At 47.1% G+C, this 7,988-nt stretch overlaps 1 long non-coding RNA gene across 1 annotated transcript; it reads right to left on the bottom strand.

Annotated features, from left to right (window-relative positions):
• Positions 1-5,990: 5,990 nt before the first annotated feature.
• On the bottom strand, positions 5,991-7,456 carry LOC102379337. Its single transcript, XR_325585.3, has 2 exons — positions 7,046-7,456; positions 5,991-6,340 (listed from the first exon to the last, which is right to left on the bottom strand). It is a non-coding gene; the product is annotated as an uncharacterized LOC102379337 (long non-coding RNA).
• Positions 7,457-7,988: the final 532 nt, after the last annotated feature.

Raw genomic sequence — 7,988 nt, 5'->3', positions numbered from 1 at the left:
CCCCCATCCCTAGTACTTACCAACTCCTTGTCCAACTGCAGCTCCCTGCTGCAGCCATCGAGGATTGTCCGAATCGCCAAAGCTCTCTAAATCATTTTGAAAGATTCAGAGAGGTTTGAATTGATTCAGAACTTTTAATTGGTCCCCTGATTCAATTCGGATTCGGAGATTCAGCCACTGAATAAGGCAAAATCTCCTCCGAATCAAATCATCACCCAAAGCTTCGCACAGCCCTATTGTCTGTTTCTCTATATACAGTTTCTCTCTAGTAGCCTCGTTCACCATTTTTTCTAAGTAGCACATACTAAAATAATAAATAAGGTACCAATTATAGAATAGCAGAAAAACAGAAGTGGAAGGAAGGGACCTTAGGAGGTCATCTAGGTCCAACTGCCTGTTTCAGAAAGAATCCGCCCTGTCTAACCTGTCTTAGTTATATGTTTGCCTAACCAGCCCTTAAAAACTTCCAGTGATGGAGATTTCACAGCCTCTCTACATAATCTGTTCCAGATCTTAACCACCTTAAAGTTGTTATGAAGTTCTTTTTAATATCCATCCTATACTTCCCTTGTTGAAATTGAAGCAGATTACTTCTTATTTTGTCCCCTTTAGGTGCAGTGAATGCATTTATATGGTTGGTTTTGCCAGGACATTTTGGGCTTTGGAGGAAGTTTGAAGACAGGTTCTAAATTTCAGACTATCTTCAAGCAAATTCTACTGGGTTTTTTTCCATTTTTTTTCCCCATTGGTTACTGGGTGGTTACACTCACCCAGTCAATGTACAATGATTTGTTCTGTTAGCCTCTTATTGATCATGGAAACTAGCCAAAATGGGGGAGCTAACAGCAGTTGGCATTCTTTTGATAGCTTCATCTAATTAGCTGTACAATTTCACCTTTCTCTCTTTACTGTTAGTTGTAGTGGGGACTTTGTGCAGTATGCCATACTATTTACTCAATGAGAAAACAAGGTTTTCCCTCCCCATTTAACATGCGGAGGAAAAAGCCTCTCACCTTACAGTCAAGTAAGAAGTGATACAAGGCAAGGGTTAGGACTGGAGCTGCAGCTGCTGCCTGCTCCTACTGCCTCTGCACACCCAGTGACTCCTCCCCCCCAGCCTACAGGTCTCCCACCCTGCACAGCTTCTCCACCTCTCTCCTCCTCTACTCCTTTACTTTTGTTCTGTGCTGGCAGGCTCCATCCTCATACAATGGAGTATGGAGAACGTGCTCCAGCCTGGCCCTGTAGCAGCAGTGCTGGCTCCATGCCACTGCCACAGGGTTGAACTGGAGCCATTCTCCATGCCCTAGGCTGCAGCAGGGATGGAGCCTGCTGGCATGGAGCAAAGGTAAGGGGGGAGCATAGAGGTTCAGCCAAGTGGGAGAGACTTTGAGGGGAGGAATGGTGGGGGGGGGAAGACTCCAGCCTACAGGGGACAGAAGCAGCTTGCAGGGGGAAAGAGGAGGACAAGGGAAGAAGGATCTATAGAGGAGGCAGGCACAATGTAGGGAGCAAGTGGTAGGATCAGGCAGCAGGGGACTAACTCTGCCTCTCACGGCCTGCCCCACCACCTGCACGCTCCTTGTCCCCTACCACTCTGTTGCTCCTAATTGTTGCAGTAACCATGCGATCAAACGCTTGTGAGAACTCTGAGGGAGGTGGGCGTTCAGTAATAGCAACGCTGGGTGTGGTCAAGAGAACTAAGGTGTAGCTCCTCATTCTCTGCTCAGACTGTGCCTACTCCAGCTAAGATACAGTCAGTAAAAAACAACTGGAATGGAACTGTAAGGAGTCTAGCCAGAAAAATGATGACATTTGAATCATGAAAAATGTGAAATCAGACAGGGTTAGAAGGGTGTAAGATGATTTAGTAATGACAGTAAACTGTAAACCGCTTCATAAAATTATGTCAAATTATGAAAAATAAACATCCATAAATTAATACATCATACCTGTTTCATATGTAACCCAGGCAGTACTCCAAGAGGTACCCCCTCTCCAACTGAAGGGATCAGAGCAGGTGTACAAGCGCTGTGGGAGGTGTAGAGACCCTCCTCCCCCTATAGAGCAGAGCCAGATCACTAATGGGGACTTAACCAAATATCTTTTAATGAGAGAACATTATTGGGAACATAACCAGTATAGACTAGGGGGTATAGGGGACACTACAATGCCCCGAGGGGGCAGGATTCAATAAAGGTTAGACACTTAAAATCATAGACATATTCATCCGGTTGACAAAAGACAGGGTTATCAAAATATAAAACACAAACAGCACAACAAACAATACTGGTTGGCAAAATATAAAAGGCGCAAAATATAAAACATCAAATAACAAGGAATATAGGGCCTAGGTACCTGGAAGGAGGAGGGGAACAGGGAAAAACACAATGACCCCTTCCCACTGCAATAAGAACTTCTCCCTGTTACTTCACTCATCCTACATTATCCCAGCTGAGTCTTGAACTCTGATCTCCCACAGGGTAGGCAGAAACTCTACCACACAGACACAAGTGCTGGTGGTGCTCCAGGCTGCTAGGGGTCTTGACCTTCCCAGAGCCCCTGTCTCAAATCAAGTTTCCTGGCCTCTTATTGGAGGAGTTGGAAGCAGAGCTGGGAACCTCTCAGGTCACTGCTGGAGCTAGGGAGCCTCTCCTGCTGGCCACAGCCTCTTGTAGGGGATCCTGGAGGCAAGCAGAGAGCCTCTCCTGCCAGCCACACGCCGTGCTGCTGAGGGCCCAACTGCTGCATGCAGGTCTCACTCCTTCAGGTGCTTCTGGGGCAACTGGTCCCGTAGCTCTTTGAAACTCCTTCCTTGTGGTCCTTTGCTGGTCTCTCCTGAGTCAGCTGCGCTGCCCCTTTTATTCCCCTCCAGGTGACCCAAGGGGCCGATCAGGGGACATGGATGGTGTCTCTGGGGCCTGATTGGTGAGGAAAGGAAATCCCAATCTCAAATCATCTTTTAACCTTTCAAAACCCCTGGGCCAAATCAATACCAGATTGGTGAGGAAAAGGAATCCCAAGTCCTCCAATCATCTTTTACCCTTTCAAAACCCCTGGGCTAGGTCACTGCCAGCTAGCCCGTCACACACAAATAATTCTTTTCATTTATCAGGAAAGAGCCAGGTGGGCAAGAACAAAAAGAGGAGGTCAGTGGCACACCCAGAGCTCTGGGAACACCAGGAGAGGTGGCAGCTGCTCTCTGTTGCCCCTGTACTTAGCCAGCCCTGCCCAGGCACAAGCCTGCTGCCACCAGGGTGGAGCTTTGAATACTCTTCCTTTTTCCCCTTCCCACTTTCCCCTTCCACAGGGGCAGCACCTTCCCAGTGCCAGTTCAGCAAGGCTGCAGCCCCCTGCCCTGCTGTTAGAAGTGCACTGTTGCATTAGGGGTGTGTGAAGCTTCGGGTGCTGATTCAATCTGGAGGAGATTTGGACCAATTCAGTGACCAAATCTCCAAATCTGAATCGAATCAGGAGACCAATTAAAAGGTCCAAATCAATTCGAACTTCTCTCAGAAAAGATTTGGAGAGCTTTGATCATTGGTTCAGTCCCTGCTGGCTGCAGCAGGGAGCTGGACCCAGACTCCATGCTGGTAAGCACGGGGCAAGGGAGGGGAGGCTGGAAGAGGGGGAAGTGGACAATGGGGGACCCCTGCCAAGGCCCACTCCTTGCCTGCTCCCACAGCCCCCATGAGCACCCCCAACCCCCGCCCACTCTCCCAGACCCTCTGTGGCTGCCCTGCTTCCCGCAGCTCCCGGTTGTTTAAAAAAAAGCCCCCATTCACCAGCTGCTGCTAGGCGGGGGTGCGATCCCTACTGCCCCCCACATCCCCCACCTGGCAGCAGCCAGTGAGTGGGGACTTTTTTTTGCAAAGAGTCAGGAGCTGAGGCCAGGCAGGGCTGGTAAAGTGGGCGGTGGATGGCACCTGTGTGATTTGGAGATTCATCTGATTCAGCAGCAGCCAACTCTCCCAATCAGATTCAACTGAATCAATTTAGGATAGTGATTCAAATCAGCGAATCGAATCACAGTGCCCTGAATCAGACAAATCCGAATCGAAACTGAATACTAGCTCCTTCAAACAGGCCTGCAATACATAAGTCCAATATTGGATCTGTACCGATATAAAGACAACAGTCTGTATCAGATTTTGGCCCGATGGGGCCAATAGTCTGGCTGATAAATGCCTGTGGCTTAAGGGTTAATGTTTGTCTGATACACCTTACACCACAGGAAGGCACACAAATAACCCACAATAAATAAGTCACCCATTTTACTTTATATGCTGCCAAAGAAAGCACAATAAATAAATAAATTTATACTCCAACTGAAAAACCAAGAAGAACTTCTTTAAACATTTAGTCAATAACTTGTATGCTCCAGGGTAACTATTGGGGCTGTGTGAAATTTTGCCGGCTGTTTCGTTTCAAAGCTGTTTTGACCTGTTTCAAGCTTGAAAGAGTGAAATCGAAACAAAAGGCTTTGAAACAGCCTTGAAAAGAAACAAGGGCAGTCAAAACATTTCAAAAGTTTTGAAACCTTTCAAGTTTCGAAGCTGGGCTGGCTTGCAGCTAAAGGGAAACTAAAGAGAGGGAGGGGGGAGAGCGGGGAAGGACTGCTTTGATAGTGACATGTATAGCTGGCCAGTGACTGTGATCCTTCCCTGAGGTCCCTTCCAATCCCAGTGCTCTAGGGGAGGGATGGAAAAACAGCATAAAAAGCATTGTTAGATCTGAACTTTCTCTGTGCCTTCACGCTTACAAGTGACACAAGTTTTGCTCTGAACAGTTTGAGGTGCAGTTTCCCACAAACCCCTGTGCCTATCTCCTTGAAAGCTGGCAGGCTTCATGACCTCAACAGGGGCTACAATGCCTGCAGTATTCACCCCGCTGCACCTTAACACACACACGACACAAGTTTTGCTTTCAAGAATTTTGAGGTGCTGTTTCCCAGAAACTCCTGCATCTATCTCCTTGAAACATGGTAGGCTTCATGGTGTCAGAAAGGGATACCATCTCTGCACGTTTCATCCAAATCAGGGAAGAAATGAAAAAGTTATAGGCTGTTTCATGCTTCCCCATTATAGCCTATGGGCAAAACGTCAAAACAGTGTTGAAACAGTGAAACAATTTCGAGGAAACAAAATGGAACAGCACTTCAAAATGAAACAAAATTCAAAACAAAACACTGTTCTATCGAAATGTTGGAACGGAAGTTGAAAGGAAACAGTGCTGTTTTGCACAGCCCTAGTAACTATGATGACCCTGTGTACCTTGCCCCTTGCTTGGTTTCTTAGGGAGCAGGGCTGCTTCTGTGACCCTGACCCAGAGCCATGGGAGGTCCCTGCTGCTGGCAGCCGTCGCAGGAGCTCCAGGGGTCTCAGTGCAGCAGGCGGTTGCTCCTCCCCTGTGGTCCTTGCAAGGGAGATGATTCCTGCCCAGACCCCTGTCCCCTGGCACAGCAGGGAGCAGTGTCTGGGCTGCAGGCAGCACCAGTTCCCCTGCCCAGCACAGCTTCACACCACCTGGCAAATGCAGCCTCTCCCTGGGCCCTGCCTGCACAGGGGCTTCTCAGCCAATCCCAGGCCACAACTCTTCCTCGGCGTCTGCTAACATCCCGCTCATTCAAACCCCTGCTGGGCTTACATTACTCCTCCCACTTCAAGGAGGGCTGCCTCCAGAGCAGCTTCACTCACCCTCAGGGCAAATGGTGTTCCTATGGGGATAAACTCTCTGTCTCTTCCCACTGTCCCTCTGCAGTGCAACCCTTCCTATCCCTTCCTCTGTGTACAATTTTAATGCTGCTACATTAATTAGTCCCCAGATTTATCTAGTCATAATGGAGTGACATGATTCCTGAATCTGAAAGGTCTTCTTTATGTAAAAAACACACCCATCCCAATACATGTTATGGGGGAATGTGGCTTGGTATTTACAGCTGAACTGTATGCCCACAAAAAAGCATTAAAAAAATACTTCTCAAACACAGGTTCCTGTTTGCATTAGACAGAAATAAAGTTTTATTAGAGAACTTTTTCACCAAAAGGTAGATTATTTTGCATGGTACAGCTTAACTCAAATATCAATGATTGAACCCATAGAGCATTGCAGATGGAAAGGGCATAGAGTGTGACAGGCAGGAAGGTGGCCCATCTCAACAGCTGTGATGGGCCCCTTGGGACAGATTGCAGTAGCAGTGCTAAGTAACTGTTAGGAGCTTTTCTCCTTGTCCTTTGTTCAGGCATGCAGAGAATGTAGACAACACGCTTTAACTTTCTCTCTTTAACAATACTGAGCTTGAGGATCATTGGTATCTCTATTTAGGATTTTCTTCCATACCCTGTTGAGAGATGGAAGGCACCATTCATTAGTTTAGCAATGCAATAAAACCACATTGACAAAAGAATGCAACCTGTGAATCCACCATGCATTGAAGCATCTTCAAAAGATTTTGCCTTATCCTCACTTTTCTTCTCCCCAGGCTTCCGCTCTCCCTGCCCTCTGCCTGCATTTGTCTATTTTTTTCGTCTTACCTTTCATTTTTTCTCCCTCCATTTTGTCTCAAACAAGCCCCCTCCCCCATCCATCTTTAATCCGAGGTCCATTTTTCATACTCTACGTCTTGGCTAGCAGTGGCATCAGGAACAACTGGGAGTCAAAGAGCACTCCCAAATTGAATACACCCCCTATTTCAGCTGTAGAAACCTCCATTCCATGTCCTAAAGATCCCAAATGACCATTGTTACAAAGACCATGTTTAGACTTAACTTCCGCCAGATGGGTTTCCAGGATACCCAGTTAATGGCAGAGTCTGATTATATTTGGAATTAAGAGTGAATCTTCTGTCTATAAATCATACTGTAACCCAAATGATCTCAAGGTTTTCCTACCAGTCTCTCATTCCTATTGATGAAGAAAGGGCTAAAATAGACATGTGAAGAGTCCCTTGCCAGTGATTCTCTCAGCCCAATGAGTTCATTGGCACATGGCCAAATTTAATCAAAAAGGGACAAAGGAAACAATTGAACAATATAATAACCCTTACCATGACTTTCTCCACCGCTCTTGCAAGACTGGGATTGAGAAGACGAGGAGATGCCATGGGAAGATGAAGAGTAGGAGTGGGACAATCCACCACCACCACCTCCTGAAATTCTAACTCCTCCTCCACCACCTCCTCCTATTCCTCCCCCTGAAATAACACAGGAGCCACTGCCTCCACTACCACCACCTCCTCCTATTCCACACCCTCCGATGCTGCCCCCTCCTATGCCTCCTCCAATGCTGCCCCCTCCAATGCCACCTCCTCCTATGCCTCCTCCAATGCAGGTCCCTCCAATGGTCCCCCCTCCAATGCTACCACCTCCTCCTATGCTCCCTCCTCTTATTCCTCCATAAGAAAAGCCACCACCACCTCCTCTTCCTCCTTGTTGGTTTCTGTGAAAGAAGAAAGATAAAAGTGATTGAAACCACACTATCGCTTCATAAAAGGAAAACAATACAGGGAAGATACACAAAAGCCTGGCCAGCATCCCCCTACTTTTCCTCACCCAGCCCACTTACCCTGTAGGATCAGCACAGAGAAAGATGCTGTGACAAAAATCCATGTCTCCCTGGACCTTACAAACCATAGGTTGAATTTACCTGGAGCTGCCTTTCCCATGGTCTGACTAGCTAGGATATTCTTTGCCATATTGGGTCCTGAATTCTGAGGCTCTAATATGTCAGTGGTTACCACATTGGAAAGGCACAAAAGCCAACTCATTTTTATATTTGTGTTAGGACATAGGTCAAGACTAAACAAAACAGGCCAATTGCTTCAGAGAAAATAAGGAATAGCCTGAACCTTCGCAAGGACTCCTCAGGGTGAAACTTGTGTGACAGTCTGGAGAAATGTGGTTATTGTCGATCTGCAATCTTTTTCAATTTCACTGTATCCTTCCTGGTCCTTTTTGGGACCAGAACTGCCAGAATAATGCCAGGAAGAC

This window comes from Alligator sinensis, unplaced genomic scaffold (assembly GCF_000455745.1).
Source record: "Alligator sinensis unplaced genomic scaffold, ASM45574v1 scaffold1951_1, whole genome shotgun sequence".
Taxonomy (NCBI): domain Eukaryota; kingdom Metazoa; phylum Chordata; order Crocodylia; family Alligatoridae; genus Alligator; species Alligator sinensis.
This window is presented reverse-complemented; position numbering and strand designations above follow the sequence as displayed.